We start from the raw sequence: 24,149 nt of genomic DNA on the forward strand, positions 1-24,149 counted from the left end.
TAATGATTCTGCTTTACTACAGCTTGCCTGTGTTAATTCAGCATCATTTAAAGCTATTTGTTTAAGCGCGGATAAAAACCCAAACAAACTGCAAATCCTATTGGTCATATGAAAAATATGTAAAGAGATAAAACCTCATTTTGACACAGGATATTGTTGAAATTTTGAAAAATGTTCTATCATGCATATGAAAGAGTTGCATTCATGGGTTTTTTTTTCTTTCATTTTTTTAATAAAAGCTGTTTAAACATAATTGAAGCTAACTCCCCACTAATCACCACTGGCTCTGGCTGATAAGGACAGCGGCCTTTGTTTTACTGGCTTTAAGAGAAGTGACAAGAGAAGGATACCACAAACCAATGCAAATTTTTGCCAACCTTGTCTATTTCTTTCAAATAAGTTAAGGTGTAGGGTGTAGTGTGTGTGTATAGAGAAAGTAACTCATTGTGTAACCCATTTACAAATCAGAAGACCCACAGAAACTCTCTGAATACATTGTTTCCAATGCAGCAAAGATTGTGGGTAAGATATGCAAATGAGGTCCATAATGACTCACTTTTTTACTTTTTGCCTGCTTTTTAAGGCAGGCTTCCCTTTACGCCATAGCATCGCCGTAGTATACAGCTTTGTTGTATTTCACCCAGAAATCAACTTTACCCAGCAGTGATTCAACCTACTCCCAGCTGATGAGTGGCAAAAACCACAAAACAGTTGTCCTGGGATTGGTCTGAATCCCTGTACTAACCCTAGCTAAGCTTTAATCTGTGTAATACGGCGATGCTATGGCGTAAAGGGAAGTCTGCCTTAAAAAGCAGGCTAAAAGTAAAAAAGTGAGTCATTGTGAACCTAATTTGCATATCTTACCCACAATTCTTTGCTGCATTGGAAACAATGTTCAGAGAGTTCCTGTGGGAAAAGCAAGTCTTCTGACTTGTCTAGATTTGTAAATGGGTTACACAATGAGTTAATTTCGCTACATTTTGTATTTAGTGGAGGATTTTAAACTCACTTTTCGCCTCCCCATAATTTTAATTGTTGTATGTATATATGTATATATATATATATATATATATATATATATATATATGTGTGTGTGTGTGTGTGAACAATGTGTTAGTCTATTAAAAGAATCATAAGTATAAAGTCATAATTTTAAGGGACAGTAAACACCTTGTAATTACAAACTTTACGAAGTCTTGCAATAAACTTACATACTGGGTGAGTTTAAAAACACTTTATCACCTTGTTGGCTGCAATTGTTTTTCAATAATCAAACTCGCCCCATCACAACTTAATAAGGATCTGTTATCTTGCGATGCTCTTAATTTCACCCTCCCAGATGTTTTATTAGCACTGTTATTTTATTCACTTAAAGAGACAGTATACACCAATTGTCATATAATTGCATGTAATAGACACTACTGTACTATAAAAAAGAATATGCACAGATACTGATCTAAAAATCCAGTATAAAACCTTTAAAAAAAAAAAAAAACTTACTTAGAAACTCCCAGTTTAGCATTATTGATGAGGTTAGGTTGGGATACCCACTGAAAGGGGCTGGAAAAGCAGGGCAGCAGACACCCCCCATCCCTGCATAAGAAAAGACAGATTATACAAACAGGAGACACCGAAATCTGTAGACGTCAGTATACAGCTAAAATGTCTGAAAATCAGCACAATGTTATTAAAAAAAATAAGCAAAACTATTTATTTTTACAAAAACTCCCCCAGATGGGCTATTTAAACTGATCATCTACAAAACATTTATGCAAAGAAACATCTAGTGTACAGTGTCCCTTAAAGGACAATTGGCTCTAGTGTGAGTGGGGAATTCTTACAGTAACAGTTAATTCAATTTCTTAACTCAGTACAGTGTAAGATAGAAAAAACTCACACCTAGATTATGAGTTTTGCGCTATATCGGGTAAAGAACACAATAAAATGAGCGGTACCGCACCTTTCCATAGCGCTGCCATTACAAGTTAGTGAAAAAACTCCTTGTGCTGTGCGTTATGGATGTTTGCGCCGCTGGCTAAGAAGCTCCCCGCCTCCACAGCTCCACGACACCGGGATAAAGAAAGAAGATGACCCCGTGATGGATGAAGATGTCGCCGCCTGGATGAAGACTTCTCGCCGCCTGGATGACGATGGATATCCGGACTTCAGGAACCGGAGTAAATTTTATAGGGTAAGTGTTAGTTTTTTTTTTGGGTGGGTCTTTTTTTTTTTATTAGGGATGGGCACTGTAAAAGAGCTGAATGCCCTTTTAAGGGCATTGCCCACACAAATGCCGCTTTAGGGCCAATGGGTAGCTTAGGTTTTATTTAGACTTAGGTTTTTTATTTTGGGGGGTTGGTTGGGTGGGGGGTTTTACTGTTAGGGGGTAAAAGAGCTGTTTAACTTAGGACAATGCCCTACAAAAGGCCCTTTTAAGGGCTATTGGTAGTTTATTGTAGGTTAGGGGGTGTTTATATTTTGGGGGGCTTTTTTATTTTTATAGGGCTATTAGATTAAGTGTAATTGTTTTTATTTTTGATAATTTAGTTTATTATTTTTTGTAATGTTAGATTTTTTGATTTTTTTCGTAGTATTAGGTTATTTTACATTTAGGTTTTTTATTTTTTCGTAGTGTTAGGTATTTTTAATCATGTCATTTAGGTTTTTTTAATTGGTATTTTTTTAAATTTTATTAGAATAGTAATGTTAGGTTAATTTATAGTTTAATGTTATTTTTTTAATTTCACAGGTAAGTTTTTATTTAAAGATAGTTATATTATAGGGGGTGTTAGGTTTATGGGGTTAATAGTTAAATTTAGTGTTTTGCAATGTGAGGGGGCAGCGGTTTAGGGGTTAATAGGTTTAGTTTATTAGTTGCGATGTGGGGGGGCCAGCGGTTTAGGGGTTAATAGGTAGTTTATGGGTGTTGGTGTACTTTGTAACATTTTAGTTATGAGTTTTGTGAAACATTTTTGTTTCGCAAAATCCATAACTGCTGGTCTCAGATTGTGGAATGGCTTGTGTTGGTATAGGCTGTAACGCAAGCATTTTAGCCGGACCGCACAACCTGTAATATGGTGCTATGGAAAATCCTGCATTTAAACATCATTTTTTGAGTGCGGAATGGAGGGTTGCGTTAAAGGGACAGTCTACCATAGAATTGTTATTGTTTTAAAAGATAGATAATCCCTTTATTACCCATTCCCCAGTTTTGCACAACCAACACTGTTATATAAATACACTTTTTACCTCTGTGATTACCTTGTTTCTAAGAACCTTCTTCCAGCCCCCTGATCACATGACTGTGACTGTTTGTTATCTATTGTCTTGCAGTTAGCATTGTTTTGTGCTAGATCTTAAATAACCCCCTGTGCCTGAATACAGTGTTATCTATATGGCCCACGTGTACTTTCTGTCTCTTTGTGTTGAAAAGAGATTTAAAAAGCATGTGATAAGAGGCAGCCCTCAAAGGCTTAGAAATTAGCATACTAGCCTACCTATGTTTAGTTTCAACTAAGAATACCAAGAGGAAAAAAGCAAATTTGATGATAAAAGTAAATTGGAAAGTTGATTAAAATTACATGTCCTATCTGAATAATGAAAGTTTAATTTTGACTAGACTGTCCCTTTAAGGCTAAAATGGTTGCGTTACAGCCCATACCGCCGCGACTCGTAATATGCGTTACCGGCCATTCCACGCGCAATGGCCAATCTTTCAGCGGTATAGCCGTACCGCATCGTAACGCAAAACTCGTAATTTAGACGATAGATAGTTGTAGTATCATGTTTTATGTATGGTTTTAGACGGCTTTGAACTCAATAATACCATTGTGGATTTAGGATGGGTATATAAAGCTTTTGGAGTAGATTTTATCTGGTTCCTGTCCATAAACCTTGGAGAAAGCCTAATCTTGCTGGTAACATACTGCATTTAGAACAAAAATTCCCTAAAACAGCCACAGGTCACATTGGCTTAGCAGCAACCAGTGCCAGTGCCATCTTCCCATTCTCCTATAATTATCTGTGCTTGGGGAGGACAGCAAGGGATCTTCTGCAAAAACAAAGTTACTGATAAGAGCTGCAGAGAACCTGGGTCTGATTGTTCATTATGTTGCTGGCCAATTGCTTTTCCGTGTTATACACAAAGACTTACAACTAATTATTAGTCTGTCAGTGTCATTTGTATACATTGTTAAATATAGGCAACTGTGACTTACTGGAACTCAAGGGGTAAGGGAATTACACTATATACAGTATGTTACAAGTCTTATAAATGATTAATTACAGGCCACCATGTGTGTTACTGGCAGACAAAAGGTTAAAGGGATAGGAAAGTCAAAGTTGACCTTGCATGATTCAGATAGAGCATTTTTTATTTTAAGAGATTTTTTATTTCACTTCTTTTTTCCAATGTGCTTTGTTCTCTCAGCATCCTTTGTTGAAAAAGAATACACACATATCCTACACTTGTGGGAGATAGTTGCTGATTGGTGCCTGCATACATTTGCCTCTTGTGATTTACTATATATATATATATATATATATATATATATATATATGTGTTCAGCTGCCAGTAGTGTAATGCTGTTCCTTCAGCAAAGGATAACAAGATAATGAAACAAATGTAATAATATAAATGTAAATTAGAAAGTTGTTGTGTTAAGCTGGATGTATTTACTTTTTGTTTTTTTACTACTTAAGATTTAAGATCCCCAAAACTTATACGTTGGAAAGGTTAGGCGATTACCTTTCCAACGGTGGGTCTTGGGGGTCTGTAGCTGCTTAGATACAGGCTTCTAAGCAGCATGCCCCCTTTCCCTCTCTTGTCCATTGTAATTTTTAAATAAAGTTGAGCGGTGACATCATCACGTCATTGCGCGTGACATCACCGCTTGTAACGGGAAGCCCCGGCGATGCCTGTCACTTTGCAGGCCCAATCGCTGGGGTGAGAGTCGATGGGAGCCCCCAGATTGCTCAAAAGGTAGAGGAGTGCTAGCGATGGCACTCAAGGGGTTAAGATTGTATGTTCTGTCCAAACGATGAAAGAAAATTTGGGGGTTTACTATCCCTTTAAGCAACGTTGTGTGTGACAGGAATCTTGGATAACTGTTACAAGTCTTTGTGTCAAGGAGCTAAATAACTACAAGGCATGTATGTTACTGGTTTCCAAAGGTTAAAGGTATATGAAAACCACATTTTTGCTGTCTAAATCACAAAATATTTTTGGGGGGTTTCATATCATTTTAAAGAGACATGAAACCCAAAATTTTTCTTTCATGATTTAGGTAGAACATACAATTTTAAACAACTTTCCAGTTTACTTCTATTATAAAATTTGCTTAATTCTCTTGGCATCATTTGTTGAAGGAACAGCAATACACTACTGTTTTCTAACTGAACACAGAGGTGAGCCAATGAAAACCGGTATATATATATATATATATATATATATATATATATATATATATATATATATATATATATGCAGCAGCCACCAATCAGCAGCTAGAACCTAGATTCTTTGCTGCTTCTGAGTTTTCCTAGATAAACCTTTCAGCATAGGATAATTTAGGAATGAAGCAAATAAAATAATAGAAGAAAATTGGATAGTTGATCAAAATTGTATGCTCTGTCTAAACCATGAATGTCTAATCATGACTTTACTGTCCCTTTAAGCACTGTTTCATGCGTGTTAATTATATTCAAGGGGTGAATTTGAGGTTTGATGGTTTTATTGCAACTCATGGGATTAATTGCTCAATGTTTACTGAAAGACAAATAATACCATCAAATAAGTCTTCATCACACTAATACTTTTTAAAAAAAATAATCTGTGTGTTTTGATGGTGTGTAGAAAAATGAATATATGTTTTTAGTTGGGGTTAAGTGTTTTCAGACTGGATATGTTCAGATAGTTTTAAAGAGGGTTTTTTCCCACAATATACAAACATGTTCATGACCACAGGGCATCAAGAATTTAGTGCAAAGATAGAAAACTAATTGCATAAGGTCTTGTAAATTGCCTGCTGCAACCAGGACTAAAGTTCTCTGCCTTTTTTTTTTTAAAATGTTCATTGGTATATAGATTGCTTTAACTACTGCCAAATCCACTAGGGCGGAGGGTGGTAAAATGTAATTTACTACATGCTCATCAAATAGCCATTTACTTTATTCATTGCCTTTTAATTGTGTTCATGCAGGATCCTTTGTAAAGTTTTTTTTTTTAATCTCTAAGGAAGATTGTATCTTAAAATTACATTGTACTGTTTCAACAGCATAACCATGTATGTTCCCTTATAGGATACATCTCATTTCTTTTGCTGTACATGTAGTCTTGTCCTTCTCCACCAATAAAGTCGCAGGGGTTAACCCTATCAGCAAATGAACAAAGGTCTTCATCCCTATCAGTTTCATTGTAAACTTGTGCAACTTTTAAATGGATATATATTTTCTGTAGAAAAAAAAGGTTATGGTAAAGCTATTTATATTGATTTGGAATGAGACTGCCTATGATTTTGCTGGTCTGTGTGATTTAAAGAGACAGTGAACACAGAGATTTTTATATAAAATGTTTAGTTGTGCATTAAAAGGGACACTGAACTCAATTTGGGTTCATTGTCCCTTTAAGAAACAACTTTGCATTATTATTTATTTTGACAGCTATTATGTAATTTTCATTTAGTGAAAACTAAGTAATTTCTAATTCTCAGAACTTGAAATACACCTTGCTGATCTCTCAAGGCTAAATCTGCTACATATACTGTATGTCCCTAAGTGACTTTATCAGATAACAAGTGCAAAACAATGCATTCTTTTCTATGAACTCAAGCCCAGATTGGCCCTTTATAGATAAATTAAATGGTAGGTGGAGTTTGGCTATTGAAAAATAATTGCAGTAAAACGGATATTAAAGGGACACTGAACCCAATTTTTTTCTTTCGTGATTTAAATAGAGCATGCAATTTTAAGCAACTTTCTAATTTACTCCTATTATCATTTTTTCTTCGTTCTCTTGCTATCTTAATTTGAAAAAGAAGGCACCTAAGCTTTTTTCTTGGTTGAGAACTCTGGACAAAACGTTTTGATTGGTGGAGGAATTTATCCACCAATCAGCAAGGACAACCCATGTTGTTCACCAAAAAACTTACATTCTTGCATTTCAAATAAAGATACCAAGAGAATAAAGAAAATTTGATAGTAGGAGTAAATTAGAAAGTTGCTTAAAATGTCATGCTCTATCTGAATCACAAAAGAAAACATTTGGGTTCAGTGTCCCTTTAAAGGGACAGTCTAGGCCAAAATAAACTTTTATGATTCAGATAGAGCATGTAATTTTAAACAATTTTCCAATTTACTTTTATCACCAATTTTGCTTTGTTCTCTTGGTATTCTTAGTTGAAAGCTTAACCTAGGAGGTTCATATGCTAATTTCTTAGACCTTGAAGCCCACCTCTTTCAGATTGCATTTTAACAGTTTTTCACCACTAGAAGGTGTTAGTTCACGTATTTCATATAGATAATACTGTGCTCGTGCACGAGAAGTTATCTGGGAGCAGGCACTGATTGGCTAGACTGCAAGTCTGTCAAAAGATCTGAAAAAGGGGCAGTTTGCAGAGGCTTAGATACAAGATAATCACAGAGGTTAAAAGTATATTATTATAACTGTGTTAGTTATGCAAAACTGGGAAATGGGTAATAAAAGGGATTATCTATCTTTTAAAACAATAAAAATTCTGGTGTAGACTGTCCCTTTAATTTGTTTTAAACTGTTAATAGCGCATATGTTATTATATAGCAACACAACAAATATGTCTTGTAATTACAAGGTGCTTATACACTTTTATGATTTAGATAGAGCATGCAGTTTTAAGACACTTTACATTTTACTTCCATTATCAAAATTGTTTTATAGTCTTTTTATAGTCACACTTTCTGGGGAACAAGAACCTACTGAGCATGTGCACAAGCTCTCAGGGTATATGTATACTACTCTGTGATTGGCTGATGTCTGTCACATGATACAGGGGGCCGGAAAATTGGGGGGGAATTTTTTTTTGTCTGAATTCCAAATCAGCAGTAGATTTTTTTTCAGAGTAAGTGTTATTGCATTGTCTTTTTATGAAGTACTTGCTAGTTATGTGGTCCTTTAAGCTCGCTGGTTGATTAGCAAAACTCCCTCTTTATTGGTGAACAGTGAAATATCCCATAAGCATAAAAAAGTATTTTTCTCTCAGCACAGTAACATCTGTTTTACAAAAAAAAAATAATAATACATTTTTAAACATTCTCTTTTAAAATGATGTCCTCAAAATGTCCTTTTGTGATTTTTTTTCAAGTTAAAATATATAGTATATTTATTTTATATTCAATGTGTACTGCTTCACATACATAAACGTCCCTTCATTCAGGTAGCTAACAGGTTAATGGTCTGCAAATAACTGCTGACGGCTAGAGGGGTCTCTCACAGGGAAAATGTTAAGTGTCCTTACTGACACTTGCCTTTAGCCGCTTTTCCCATAAGTTGATAAACAACTCCATTTATCTTGAGGTCTCCATCGGGTGATAGGCTACAAAAATGCCTCTGTTCTGGTAAATGAAATAACATAGCAAGAAAGACTGAGAACAGTCCTGCCAACACCAATGGAAAACAGTAGAATCTGTGATTTTCCAATTGGTTTCAGGCAAGGAAAAAAGCGTTGTGAAGCAAAAGAAAAGAAAATAACCAAGTAAGGAAAATGCTACAAAAACGAATTTGCTTCTCTTACTGCAAATTAGTCATGCAGTGACTCCTATTCAATATATAAAAAAACATTTCTCTGTGATACAGCACACTAAATAGATGGGTTCCTTGCACTCTAAAAAAAGACAGTTAACTTAGACTGTACACTATAGTACAGCTGTACATATCCACAATTTTTTTTTTTTTATAATTTTTAAAGTTTATTTTTTATTATTCATAAGCAAAAGTTGTTAACTCTACAGTACATACATTTTGTGAGATTATTTTAGATCTAGTTAGTAAAAGAGAATATTATTATTGTTTATTTGTATAACACCCCAAAATTCTTTAGTGCTGGATACATAAGTAAGGGTATTCAATGACAATGATTTATGGTAAAAATAATACAGTGGGAGAGGATTTTCTAATTGTTTATTTGTATAGCACCACCAAATTCCATAGTGACTGGTACATACATAAGGGTATTCGATGACAATGATTTGTGGTAATATAATAAAACAGATTACTGTCCCTCAGCCTTTTTTGTAGCAAGTACCATGACAGGCAAACATTTTTGCTATAAGTACCCCAACTGCCACACATCAATATTATTAGGTTAAATATATAAAAGGCAACCAATTGTGCATAGCCCAGAATTTGACAAATTGGTTATCTATATATTTTTCTGCTTTCAAGAATTTATTTTAAAATCTAGTTTTACTGAATATAAATACAGTGAGTCTATGGAAATATTAACACTAACATTAACACACATAACATACATATAGTTCTTTAATATTATGTTAATATTATGTCTCTTACATTGGCCGAAAAAAACAAAAATATACAATGCGAGAAGTATTCTTTGTATAAAACATTGCTACATCCATCTACATCATATACTCAGCTTAACAGGGTTTATGGGGCATACTTGAGTATAGAACACTTTGCCTGGCACCTTTCATTATAGAATATTTTTCTTGTGATATTTTGCTATGGCCCTATATCTGCCACTTGTGCTATATACTTCACTAGCATTTCTCAATTTCTGTCCTCAAATGTCTACAACCGGTCAGATTGTAAGCAGGGGTCAACAAATATGTTTAGCATTTAGGAGCCAGACAGTAGAATTTGTATAAAGATATGTAGAAAATAACTCAAAAAGTTAGAAGCCAGGGGTAAAATTCTAGGAGCCAATAGCTCCCTGGATCCTGGATTTGTTGAGCCCTGTTCTAAGGACTACCCGACCTGAGTACAGGTAAGTAACAGTGAGTGAGCAGGTGACCAGCCCAGACAGGGATGATGCAGGGTAGAACTGGGAAACATTTATTTCTATGTTACAATGAATATTTACTGTAGCTGCATAAGGGTAAAAAATGAAAGGGCAATTCACTGACTATCCTTTGCCAATTCTCCAAGCAGTTGTAGGTTTTGTTGCATTTTGGGTATATTTTAAAGGTAAAGTCTAATGCAAAATATAAATTCTCTATTTCTCTGTTAAATATGTAATTACCCTCCCCCAACAAAGTTAAATACATAGCTAAAGTAAAGCCTGTGAGCTGTAGCACATTGCTGATCCTGAATAGTAAGTGGACGCTGAGCCAATTTGGAGACATTATATATATATATATATATATATATATATATATATATATATATATATATATATATATATATATATATATATATATATATATATATATATATATATAAATATAAATATAATCACTGGTCTTGTTTTACTCAAAAGGTGCAATGTGTTTACTTTAGCTATGTCTTTATATTCTTGCAGCATTAAATACATGGTTAAAGGGACATGAAACCCAAAAGGTTACATTAATTTACATTAATTACTATTACTTTTTATTTAGGTCATAGTTGAGATGCAGTTTAAAGGGACATTGTCATTTTTGCACTACTTACACTGGAACCCCCACAAAGTCCCACTCAGGAGCAACAAAGAACTGCTGGTCCCAAGCAGGAAACAGTTGGTGAGCTTATTGGCAGTAGCAGTCGCACAACCCTGCCAATCAGCGGCTGGTTATGTGTACTCAGATATACACTTAAAGGGATATAAAACTCAAGATTCCGATAGATGTACTGGTTTTCAAACCTGTCCTCAGTCCTGCCCAACAGACCAGATTTTCAGGATTACCTTGAATGAAAGCAGGTAAAATAACCATGTTTACTAATCAGCTGATTATTTCACCAGTGCTCCAGTTCAGATATCCTCAAAATCTGGTCTGTTAGGGAGGCCTGAAGACAGGCTTGAAAACCAGTGAAAAAGAGCATACATTTTTTTAATTTACTTCTATTATCACATTTTCTTTGTTCTCGTGGTATCTTTTGTTGAAAAGCAGGGATGTATGCTTAGGAGCCAGCCCATTTCTGGAGCAATTTGGGCTGCATTTATCATTCTATGGCAGACAGGGGCGGATATATTCGTCCCTGTCTGCCCCGATTCTCCTCTGGCGGGCAGCAATCCGTTGCCCATATTTAACATTGCGCACAAGAGCTCCTTTGCACTCGTATGCAACCCCGCCCAGCGCCCAGACACAGCCAATCACCCGCAGGCAGAAGTTTGATTGCAGGCTCGCTTGTGCAAACCTGCAGTCAAAGGGGGAGAAGGTCTTGATAAAGCAAGCCCTATATGGCAGCAGTTTAACAAGAATCGTATACATTTGCAAGAGCACTAGATAGCAGCACTATTTCCTGCCATGGAGTGCACCAGATACCTACCTAGGTATCTCTTCAACACAGAATAACATGAGAACAAAGCAAATTTGATAATAGAAATAAATTGGAAACTTTTTGTTTAAATGGTTTGCTCTGTCTGAATCAAAAGAGAAACATTTTGGAATTCATATCCCTTTAAACTTTCAAGATTCCAATACAAAACAACAACTTCTAATTAAGTTCTATTATCAAATGTACTTCTAGCTTTTGGTATCCTTTGTTAAAACTTAGGGTCCTTTCTCTAAGAGCATACTGAGGTAGGCTTAGGAGTGTGCACACATCTTGAGCACTATATGGCAGGAGTGTTTTAACAATGTTTGCAACAATGCTATATACATATAATACTCAAAACTCATATACTCCTGATTTTGCCTTAGTAGGCTCTCATGGAAAGGGGCAATTTGATATAAATTAAAACTTCATTTTTCAATTTAATTTTTTTAAGATTGTAATCTCTTTACACTTTAAATCTCAGTGTCATTTTAAAAATGGACACACAGAATTACCAGGATTGAGAACAGAGCAGTTTGCTAAAATTCTCTTTAGCAAACACCTGGAAAACAAAATACATTCTAGGATGGGCTTAAATTATTGTTCATAGGAAAAAAAGGTTTACTTATAGATGTATTTTTATTATTAAAAACACAGTCCAAAGTATTTTGCCCAAATGAAATATACATCCATTATAATATACCCCTTCTAAAAAAATAAAAGAAATGCCTCTGGTTATCATCATTAAACTATATATTTTTTAGTTCAGTTTATTTAAACTGTGACTTTTTAGTCTGTGGGAAAATTTCTTTACTTTTTTTAGTTAAAGGGACACTGAACCCAATTTTTTTCTTTTGTGATTCAGATAGAGCATGCAATTTTAAGCAACTTTCTAATTTACACCTATTATAAATTTTTCTTTGTTCTCTTGCTTTCTTTATTTGAAAAAGAAGGCATCTAAGCTATATTTTTTGTTCAGAACCATGGAAAGCACTTGTTTATTGGTGGGTGAATTTATCCACCAATCAGCAAGAACAACTCAGTTTGTTCACCAAAAATGGTCCGGCATCTAAACTTACATTCTTGCATTTCAAATAAAGATACCAAGAGAATGAAGCCAATTTGATAATAGGAGTCAATTAGAAAGTTGCTTAAAATTGCATGCTCAATCTGAATCACAAAAGAAAAAATTTGGGTTCAGTGTCCCTTTAACTGATTTACATTTTGCTATGTACAGCAAATTTCCTGCTAACTGGAAATGTTTGTGTGTGTTTTTTGTTTCTTTGCTTTTTTAATGTATAAAACTCAATAAATATCAACTATTTTAGAACCAGATAGTTTTTTATTGCAACTATTAACTTTTGTATCCATCTTTTTTTCCTTCAGGTTTACCAACCTCAATATAAATGTACAGAGAAAACAAACTGTCACATTGGTACTTTTTTAATGTTATTTCTAGAACTGCTATATTTTAGTAAAAAAAGAATGGAATGTTTTCATTTTAATTTCTAAGAATGAAATAGATGTTTTTTTTTATAAACTTCAATATTCAGTTAAAGGGACACTGAACCCAAAAATTTTGTTTTGTAATTCAGAAAGAGCATGCACTTTTAAGCAACTTTCTAATTTACTCCTATTATCAATTTTTCTTTGTTCTCTTGCTATCTTTATTTGAAAAAGAAGGCATCTATGCTTTTTTCGGGTTCAGTACTCTGGACAGCATTTTTTTTATTGGTGGATGGATTTATCCACCAATCAGCAAGGACAACCCAGGTTGTTCACCAAAAATGGGCTGGCATCTAAACTTACATTCTTGCATTTTAAATAAAGATACCAAGAGAATGAAGAAAATTTGATAATAGGAGTAAATTAGAAAGTTGCTTAAAATGTCATGCTCAATCTGAATCATGAAAGAAAAATTTTGGGTACAGTGTCCCTTTAAAAAAGGAATTGACAATTTATATCAAACTTGGAAAGCATTTTACTAGCCATCTTGGCTTACAATTTTAAAATATGGCTATGGGTTAAGGGTTAACAAATTCACAGAATATGTCACAAGACCATTTGGAGCCTGACACATTTTAATGGTTTATGCATATAGAAGGGTAATACATTTTACTCAAAGGACCACACATGTGGCCCCTTGCATCCTCTAAATTAGGGGTATCAAGCTCATTGTATCCGGGGGTCACTAGCAAAGTGTTCTTCTCCCATGGGGGGCCACTTGAACAGAGTGAGTGCTCTGGAACTGGATATACTAGAAACTGGAAGTGACATTTTCCCAAGTAGTAGTGCATGGTAGATGCTGTAGTCCACAATATACACAGTGTATATTCATCTTGTGAGAGCCAAGTGAAGTGATCATTCTGGAACTGAATAAAAAGTGACATTTATCCAAGAAGTGCCTAATGGGAGTCTACACTGGACAATGCATGCTTGTCTTTATATTTATCTTGTGAGTGCCTATATAGATCATCAAGTTGTTACCCCTCTTTGAACCCTAAATAAATTGATGGAGCCAAATTAATAATTTACCTTCTAAACAAGGGAGGCCCAGATGAGGGCCACATATGGTCCCAGGGCTGGTATTTAGAGACCACTGTCACTGCAAAAGAGTTTACATATATACAGTTAAAGGGACACTGTACCCAAAAAAATTCTTTCGTGATTCAGATTGAGCATGACATTTTAAGCAACTTTCTAATTTACTCCTATTATCACATTTTCTTCATTCTCTTGGTATCTTTATTTGAAATGCAAGAATGTAAGTTTAGATGCCGGCCCATTTTTGGGTGAACAACCTGGGTTGTCCTTGCTGATTGGTGGATAAATTCATCCACCAATAAAAAAGTGCTGTCCAGAGTACTGAAACCAAAAAAAAGCTTAGATGCCTTCTTTTTCAAATAATAATAGCAAGAGAACAAAGAAAAATTGATAATAGGAGTAAATTAGAAAGTTGCTTAAAATTGCATGCTCTTTCTGAATTGCAAACGAAAAAAATTTGGGTACAGTGTCCCTTTAATGAGGTTATTGTGGCTAAGGAATGGCAGCTTCTGAGATCTGACAGTTGATAGAATATGCAGTTAAATGTAGATTACTGAATGAATGGTAAGATATATGTTGTTCTGTCTCTAGCAAACTGACTAGAAGCATTATTTATTTTGTAATGTGGCTATACTGATACATTATTCAATAATAGTACTTGTTACTGAAGTACAATTGTACTTTGTGTTCTGGTGATAACTGATTTGCATAGGAATTTAAATAAAATCTATACTGGACAGATGAATGGCCCCAGTTACTCAGAGCACAGAAAAATGTTTCTGTAAAATTTGCAACAAAAGCAATAGCTTTTTTGTTAAATAACAAATGCATTTGCATTGTTTATAAACAAACAAGGGTTACTGTGTTGTTTCTCTGCTTAAATGGAATAGTCTTAAAGGGACATTGTAGCCAATATTGAAATCTACAAGTGCATTTCAAGCAGGAATAGAATAATTTTGAAATATACTTGCAAAATGTTCCAGTGAAACTCTTTACTGTGAGCATAGAGCATATCCAAATATACTCTGTGCACCAGCTTTTTAGATAGCATGACTGCTCAGTGAATCAACGGTGGCGTGTATCAAGTACTTTATCATCCCAACGCATACAAGAAAGAACCAGCTCTCTGAACAGATTGTTTAAAACGCTTGTGCAAAAAGCATATCTAGATAGGCTCCACCACATGCCAGTACACAGTAAAAGTTTGCAATGAAACAGTGATTGCTTTTACTATATGCATTTGTACTTATGCAGGTGCATTTCACACATGCAATCATGCATTTGTTTAAAACTGAAATGTAGTGACGTTGGACTTAATATCTAGGATGCCCCTTTAAGAAAAGAAAAAAAGGATTCACTATGTCTTTGTTAAGCAGCTTATTATGTATAGTGGATGTTCACCATTTTTAAAATATAAAATGTACATTTTGCCTATAAGCAGTTTTATTCATAAGCATATTGCATTAGTTTTCACAGTGTTTGTCCCAAGGGCTGGATGAACTCAATTCATGTGTTTTTATACATTCACAACACTGGAGTATGTTAGTTTTAAAATCCCACCTTTCTCTTGAAACTCTAACCACAGTTTTACATTTTCCAGTAACAAGATTTTAAAAACGATCTGCTTTTAGTGGATTGTAGTCAATAAATGCATAATGACATTAACATGATTTACCTTCTGGTAATGCAATTTTTATTTATTTATTTTAGCATCAATTATTTCTATTCACATACTTGACTGTAAGATACATTTAGATTGCAAGCTCTTGAGATCATTCTTATAAAGTTCACTAGTAAACACTGAGAATTAACAGAGAATATATTTATAACGTTGTTTTCGTATTTGATGAGTATTTTATTGCTTGAGTAATAGAGACTAAGTTTAAACCAGGTTAATTACTGTCTAGGGTGTTCATTTACTAGTAAGTGAGTTACATATATGCTTGTGCACACATGTCAGCTGATATACCGTAAACCCAAAACAACGATTGCACAAGAAGGCAGAACTGGTAAATTAGAATAAGGAAAATATTAATTAAAGAGTTTGCTCAATCAAAACAAAAAGAAAAGCACTTCTCATCAAGACTTTTTTTTCCAGACATAGGGAGGATGTTAAACAAACAACAACAACAAAATAATAATAGAACAATAAGGTTAAAATAAATCATTTCTTACCTTTTTCTCAGCATATGTTTTTTTTTCTCTTTACCCCATCAAGGGGACACCATGATCGCTATGGTTAATGCTATGTTAGTAGTTTTTTTTCTAAAGTTCATTTTGCAAGTCCTGCCAAAAGCTGTAGAACTTTTTAGATGCCCCTTTTTTTCTGAATGATCCACGTGGGAAAGACGTTTTATTTTAAGGACATAAAAGCTTTTTTTTTGTTTTTGTGTTGCCCCTCTGCATTCTTCATACAGTCTTCCTATTGGAAGTGGGGTCCTTTTCATCACATTCAAAGCTTTACTTTTTGAAGTGGGTGTATTTTCATGGAGTTTTTTTTTATTCTTGTTTCCATACACGTGATTGGATGGAGATGGTGTATTGGTTGTAGAGCGTTAAGGAACGCCCCCCTTGTAGCCCCTCTTTACCCTCCTCCCTCTCTCCCTCCCCAGTATTCCTGGAAATGTTGAATGTGTTGTTGGTAAGAGGGTGGACTTGTAACGCTTTATCTTTTTTTATTATTCTTCCCTTTCCCGAGCAGTGTGTTGTCATTAGAAACACGGGCTATAAATGATGATAGGATGCAGTCCCCATGTGGTTAATGTCTTGCTTTCATTTTATACATTTTATTCATTGCAAAGAAATTGCACTGAACAGTAAGTACATTGTATATATTGCAGCGTCTCGTTAAAGGGACAGTGTACCAAGCAAACAGCAGGTTGTATTTAGTTGAAATATTTTTTATTGATCTCATGCAGTTATGAGAGTGGCACAACATACATTCACATATTATACGTTTAGAAAGGTCTTAAAGGGACACTGAACCCACATTTTTTTCTTTTGTGATTCAGATAGAGCATGCAATTTTTAACAACTTTCTAATTTACTTCTGTTATCAATTTTTCTTTGTTTTCTTGCTTTCTTTGTTTGAAAAAGAAGGCATCTAAGCTATTTTTTGGTTCAGAACCATGGAAAGCACTTGTTTATTGGTAGTTGAATTTACCCACCAATCAGCAAGAACAACACAGTGTGTTCACCAAAAATAGGCCGCCATCTAAACTTACATTCTTGCATTTCAAATAAAGATACCAAGAGAATGAAAAGAATTTGATAATAGGAGTAAATTAGAAAGTTGCTTAAAATTGCATGCTCTGTCTGAATCACAATAGAAAAACATTGGGTTCAGTGTCCATAGCTGACAACGAAGTAACATTTCCTTCCCAGTTCATTGTATTTAAAGGGACAGAAAACACCTTGAGATTTTTATTTCTACATAAACGGCCAGATTACAAGTGGAGCATAAATTTTTGCGCACAAGCTCGTAGGGCGTACTGCTGTTATCACAAGATGAAAGTAAACGCAATCGCTTGAGCAAAATTCCAATTTATCCTAGAATGATTACCGCATTCTCAGAGCTCTGGTTAAAGGGACAGTCTACACCAGAATTTTTATTGTTTTAAAAGATAGATAATCCCTTTATTAACCATTCCCCAGTTTTGCATAGCCAACACAGTTATATTAATACACTTTTAACCTCTGTGATTATCTTGTATCTAAGCCTCTGCAAACTGCCCCTTTATTTCAGTTCTTTTGACAGACTTGAAGTTTAGCCAATCAGTGCTTGCTCCCAGATAACTTCACGTGCACGAGCACAGTGTTATCTATATGAAATACATGAACTAACACCCTCCAGTGGTTAAAAACTGTTAAAATGCATTCTGAAAAGAGATGGCTTTCAAGGTCTAAGAAATTAGCATATGATCCTCCTAGGTTAAGCTTTCAACTAAGAATACCAAGAGAACAAAGCAAAATTGATGATAAAAGTAAATTGGAAAATTGTTTAAAATTACATGCTCTATCTGAATCATGAAAGTTTATTTTGGCCTAGACTGTCCCTTTAACTTTCGAGAAGCAAAAAAGTTACCAAAACACACAAAAAATACATTACAGAGTACACTCATAATGATACCATCTAATTATTAAACAAATATTGCACAAAAAAGGGCTCAAAGATATGAGATCTCAGGTGTATTTACAGATATCTTTACGCATATAAACACATAAATACATATATGCGATAAAGTGTGACCGTACCACCCTTTCTAGTTAGTATGCTCAGGCACGGGATAAAGTCCGGTCACAGACTATATAATAATAATAAAACATCAAAAAATCCCAGCCACTGAGTCTTAGAATCAAGAAGTTTTTATTCTTCAACAAAGGATATGATCGAATTGATCTTTCACAAAATGTAATCATAAGGTACCATCAGGTGTAGGTTCACTCAGATCCACACATACCCCATCCACCAAACACATCCGTATCCAACCCTTACCAGAAAAGAAAAAAACAAACATCAAAATAAACATCAGAAGAATAAATGAAAAGAGTGTATTATCACTCCCAGGGCGTCCCCAGGGAGTGAATTTTGACACCACCCACTAAGGACCTAATAGGATTGAGAACCATGAAGAGTGTCCACTGGATCCGTAACTCTGTAATATTATATGGACAAAAAGTGTCTCGTACTGTTGTGAAAACTCTTCAAACAAGAATGTCTCGTATGTTATAAAACTTCCAACTGTAACAATGTGTATCTGTTTGAAACCATCAGCAATTATCTTCTTGCTACTATGTGAAGGTGGTTACAGGAAACATAACTTGTTACAGTATTTGTAATCCATCACAGTGAATGCTGGTGACGACTATCGTGACAAATCTTGTAATTATAAGAGTATTATGGTTCAAATGTCCCTTAAACCTGGCGTGCTACTGGCCATAAACTGTGTCGCGGGGAGCTGCAAACGTACTGTCGGCCCAAACACACACACTCTTCACACTTCACTCACGGTAACGTGCACTGTATCTTCCTTGTAATGCCTTTATTGCAGAGGATACAATACATTCCACATTTTCCTTTTTACCCAAACTGCGAGTATCTCATACCCTCATGGCAGTTCATGGCCTTTAATGTGTTGTAAATCAAGCAGATGCTTAAACAGCCGTGTTACCTCCTTCAGCATATATGTGCATCTATCGGTAGTACCGTGAGACTCTCTGTCTTCAGTGTGGTTCTGTGGGCCCCCCCAGTGTAAGAATCTGGTCTCACCTCGCAATTGCTGTGGCTCAGATAGCACGATATCCAGGTGTCTGTGGTGGCGTCTCCTCGTTCCGACGCGCGTTTCGGGACTCCGCCCCTTTCTCAAGGAATTTACAGGTAATGGGGTGGAGGTGTGATTAAAATAGAATCAAATGTAATCTTATTGGTTAATAGCATACACACCCCCACTCTAACGTCACATTCTGCATACGTATTTATGGAAATATGGCTTGGTTAAAAAACGAATGAATCTAAGACTCACGAATGGCTAGTGTACACTTCCGAGCAAGCGCTGAGCAATCTCCAAAATATCGAAATAACAAAAGTACGCCAATGCACAGCATCTTCACAATGAAAAAGCAAAAGAGCAAAAAAGCAGGAAAGCTGTACGCTACACATTTAGGGAGTTATCAATATATAGGCATTCTCGACTGTTTCCAAATACTATTTTGTACCTGTTGTCAACAATCGTAACTTGAACAGTACACTCCCTCACATTACTATTTTCATATAAGATAGGATTATTCAATGTCAGCGGTCCCTTTACGGGATACCCTATTTACATGTTAAATTCTAAAGACTATATACAGTCGACTCAGACAAAACATGTTCCAAGGGTCTCAAGAAGAACTATTTCTAACCCTATTCAATGTTGGTTCTCGCAGTCATATTTTATATGACAACAAAGTCATACAGAAGGAACTACCCTTATGTAAACAATCCTACTTTCACATATATCCAGGATAGATAGTGAGTTCTATGCAAAGGGGACTGGATATCATATATCATATTTAATTATCGCAGGACTACCACGCCGTGGGACAAAACCATATACATTATTAGATCGTAATGTCCAGGAATCGCAATTATTTAAACCTTTGTCTACCTCTCTTCAATTATTTATCTCCTAGAGAGGGACACAGTCTTGAGAAAGCAATTCAACACTTAAGAAATTCGAAAGGCTCAGATGAAATTTCCCCAGGATATGTCTCTATTGAGACCTTTGGGGACCATGGTATCCAATTGTTTGATCCATAGTGCCTCCTTACGGAATAGTATTTTCTGTCGGTCACCTCCTCTCCGTAAGGGGGAGACCCCATCAATAACTTGAAACCTTAATTGGCTCTTGTTGTGTGCCAATCGTGTAAAATGATGGGCCACGGGTGCATCCTCGTCATCCTTACCTATGGCTGATTTGTGCTGACGTATCCTATCACGGACCGTCTGTGTGGTCTCCCCTACATATGCCAGGCCACATGGGCATTTGATGACATATATCACATACTTGGAGTTACAGGAGAACCTACCATTGATCGGAATCCTTTTGCCTGATAGGGGATGGGTAATGTGATCCCCTTGTAACATCGAATGACACAGAGCACAATTCATACAGGGGAAGGAGCCTTTCTTATTGATTGTAATTGGTTTTCTCATGGTACCCCAATCAGCCCGTATCAGTTCATCTTTCAGGTTTTTATTTCTCCGAAAGGAGAATAGTGGAGTCTCATTAAAGATCTTACCCACATGTATATCCTCTCTTAGTAAGTGCCAGTGTTGTAAGATTATCCTTTTAAAGACCTTACTATGTGACCCAAAGTGACTCACAAAGGGCACCGAAAATTTTTTAGCTTCACGAGTAGTCTTCCTCAATAGGCTAGCCCTGTCAATGTTCAGTACTTTATTCATGTTTTCTTCCAGAATTTGCACTGGATATCCTCTGTCTAAAATTTTTTTAGACATTTCGTCCAATCTCTGTAAGCAAATTACTGGATCATCCACAATCCTTTTGGTCCGCAGAAGTTCGCCTAATGGAAGATTTTTGATCAGAGAGGGGGGATGGAAACTTTCATATCGTAAGGTATTATTCCGATCCGTTTCTTTAGAAAATAAATCACTTCTGAGTTTCTGATCTGCAATTGAAATCATGGTGTCTAAGAAGCTTACCCTGGACTTACTTGCTTCCATAGTAAACTTAAGAGAAACATGTGCCGAATTAAGTTGTGATACAAATTGTGTCAGACCATCATCACTACCTGTCCAAACAAAGAAGACGTCATCTATGTAACGATACCAGCCTAAAATAAATTTCTTATAGTCTTCATCCTTATAGACCACATCCTCCTCAAACTTCCCTACAAATAAGTTCGCATAAGTAGGTGCTACATTTGAGCCCATAGCCGTTCCTTGTTTTTGGACGTAAAACGTATCTTCAAATAGAAAAATTTTTTCATACAAAATGATCTTAAAGAGATCTCTGATGAATCTTCTCTCACTCGGGGAATATAAGTTGTCCTTGTCTAGAAAATAGAATATCCCCTCTATTCCTAACTCTTGAGGAATCGAAGTATAAAGACTAGCTATGTCCATTGTTACAAGTTGGCTGTCCTTTGGAACCACCAATGAAGATATCTTGCAAAGAAAGTCAGTCGTGTCCTGTAAGTACGAACTCAAATAACCTAATAAAGGTCTGATGAGTCATCAGACCTTTATTAGGTTATTTGAGTTCGTACTGAACATTGACAGGGCTAGCCTATTGAGGAAGACTACTCGTGAAGCTAAAAAATTTTCGGTGCCCTTTGTGAGTCACTTTGGGTCACATAGTAAGGTCTTTAAAAGGATAATCTTACAACACTGGCACTTACTAAGAGAGGATATACATGTGGGTAAGATCTTTAATGAGACTCCACTATTCTCCTTTCGGAGAAATAAAAACCTGAAAGATGAACTGATACGGGCTGATTGGGGTACCATGAGAAAACCAATTACAATCAATAAGAAAGGCTCCTTCCCCTGTATGAATTGTGCTCTGTGTCATTCGATGTTACAAGGGGATCACATTACCCATCCCCTATCAGGCAAAAGGATTCCGATCAATGGTAGGTCCTCCTGTAACTCCAAGTATGTGATATATGTCATCAAATGCCCATGTGGCCTGGCATATGTAGGGGAGACCACACAGACGGTCCGTGATAGGATACGTCAGCACAAATCAGCCATAGATAAGGATGACGAGGATGCACCCGTGGCCCATCATTTTACACGATTGGCACACAACAAGAGCCAATTAAGGTTTCAAGTTATTGATGGGGTCTCCCCCTTACGGAGAGGAGGTGACCGACAGAAAATACTATTCCGTAAGGAGGCACTATGGATCAAACAATTGGATACCATGGTCCCCAAAGGTCTCAATAGAGACATATCCTGGGGAAATTTCATCTGAGCCTTTCGCATTTCTTAAGTGTTTCTCAAGACTGTGTCCCTCTCTAGGAGATAAATAATTGAAGAGAGGTAGACAAAGGTTTAAATAATTGCGATTCCTGGACATTACGATCTAATAATGTATATGGTTTTGTCCCACGGCGTGGTAGTCCTGCGATAATTAAATATGATATATGATATCCAGTCCCCTTTGCATAGAACTCACTATCTATCCTGGATATATGTGAAAGTAGGATTGTTTACATAAGGGTAGTTCCTTCTGTATGACTTTGTTGTCATATAAAATATGACTGCGAGAACCAACATTGAATAGGGTTAGAAATAGTTCTTCTTGAGACCCTTGGAACATGTTTTGTCTGAGTCGACTGTATATAGTCTTTAGAATTTAACATGTAAATAGGGTATCCCGTAAAGGGACCGCTGACATTGAATAATCCTATCTTATATGAAAATAGTAATGTGAGGGAGTGTACTGTTCAAGTTACGATTGTTGACAACAGGTACAAAATAGTATTTGGAAACAGTCGAGAATGCCTATATATTGATAACTCCCTAAATGCGTAGCGTACAGCTTTCCTGCTTTTTTGCTCTTTTGCTTTTTCATTGTGAAGATGCTGTGCATTGGCGTACTTTTGTTATTTCGATATTTTGGAGATTGCTCAGCGCTTGCTCGGAAGTGTACACTAGCCATTCGTGAGTCTTAGATTCATTCGTTTTTTAACCAAGCCATATTTCCATAAATACGTATGCAGAATGTGACGTTAGAGTGGGGGTGTGTATGCTATTAACCAATAAGATTACATTTGATTCTATTTTAATCACACCTCCACCCCATTACCTGTAAATTCCTTGAGAAAGGGGCGGAGTCCCGAAACGCGCGTCGGAACGAGGAGACGCCACCACAGACACCTGGATATCGTGCTATCTGAGCCACAGCAATTGCGAGGTGAGACCAGATTCTTACACTGGGGGGGCCCACAGAACCACACTGAAGACAGAGAGTCTCACGGTACTACCGATAGATGCACATATATGCTGAAGGAGGTAACACGGCTGTTTAAGCATCTGCTTGATTTACAACACATTAAAGGCCATGAACTGCCATGAGGGTATGAGATACTCGCAGTTTGGGTAAAAAGGAAAATGTGGAATGTATTGTATCCTCTGCAATAAAGGCATTACAAGGAAGATACAGTGCACGTTACCGTGAGTGAAGTGTGAAGAGTGTGTGTGTTTGGGCCGACAGTACGTTTGCAGCTCCCCGCGACACAGTTTATGGCCAGTAGCACGCCAGGTTTAAGGGACATTTGAACCATAATACTCTTATAATTACAAGATTTGTCACGATAGTCGTCACCAGCATTCACTGTGATGGATTACAAATACTGTAACAAGTTATGTTTCCTGTAACCACCTTCACATAGTAGCAAGAAGATAATTGCTGATGGTTTCAAACAGATACACATTGTTACAGTTGGAAGTTTTATAACATACGAGACATTCTTGTTTGAAGAGTTTTCACAACAGTACGAGACACTTTTTGTCCATATAATATTACAGAGTTACGGATCCAGTGGACACTCTTCATGGTTCTCAATCCTATTAGGTCCTTAGTGGGTGGTGTCAAAATTCACTCCCTGGGGACGCCCTGGGAGTGATAATACACTCTTTTCATTTATT

The 24,149-nt window shown here is 36.0% G+C and overlaps 1 protein-coding gene across 3 annotated transcripts in view; it reads right to left on the reverse strand.

Moving 5' to 3' along the window:
- The window catches only part of LOC128638647 (suppressor of cytokine signaling 3-like), a 331,150-nt gene extending 314,696 nt beyond the window's left edge, over nucleotides 1–16,454 (reverse strand). For 2 of the 3 annotated variants that reach the window (XR_008399111.1, XM_053690736.1), the window contains exons 1-2: nucleotides 16,166–16,454; nucleotides 1,501–1,593 (exon numbers count right to left, since the gene is read on the reverse strand). The gene's annotated coding sequence lies outside the window, so the exon portion shown is untranslated. The remainder of the gene's footprint in view (nucleotides 1–1,500; nucleotides 1,594–16,165) is intronic. The other variant, XM_053690737.1, reaches the window with a different exon arrangement.
- Nucleotides 16,455–24,149: the final 7,695 nt, after the last annotated feature.

This window comes from Bombina bombina, chromosome 8 (genome assembly GCF_027579735.1).
Source record: "Bombina bombina isolate aBomBom1 chromosome 8, aBomBom1.pri, whole genome shotgun sequence".
Taxonomy (NCBI): domain Eukaryota; kingdom Metazoa; phylum Chordata; class Amphibia; order Anura; family Bombinatoridae; genus Bombina; species Bombina bombina.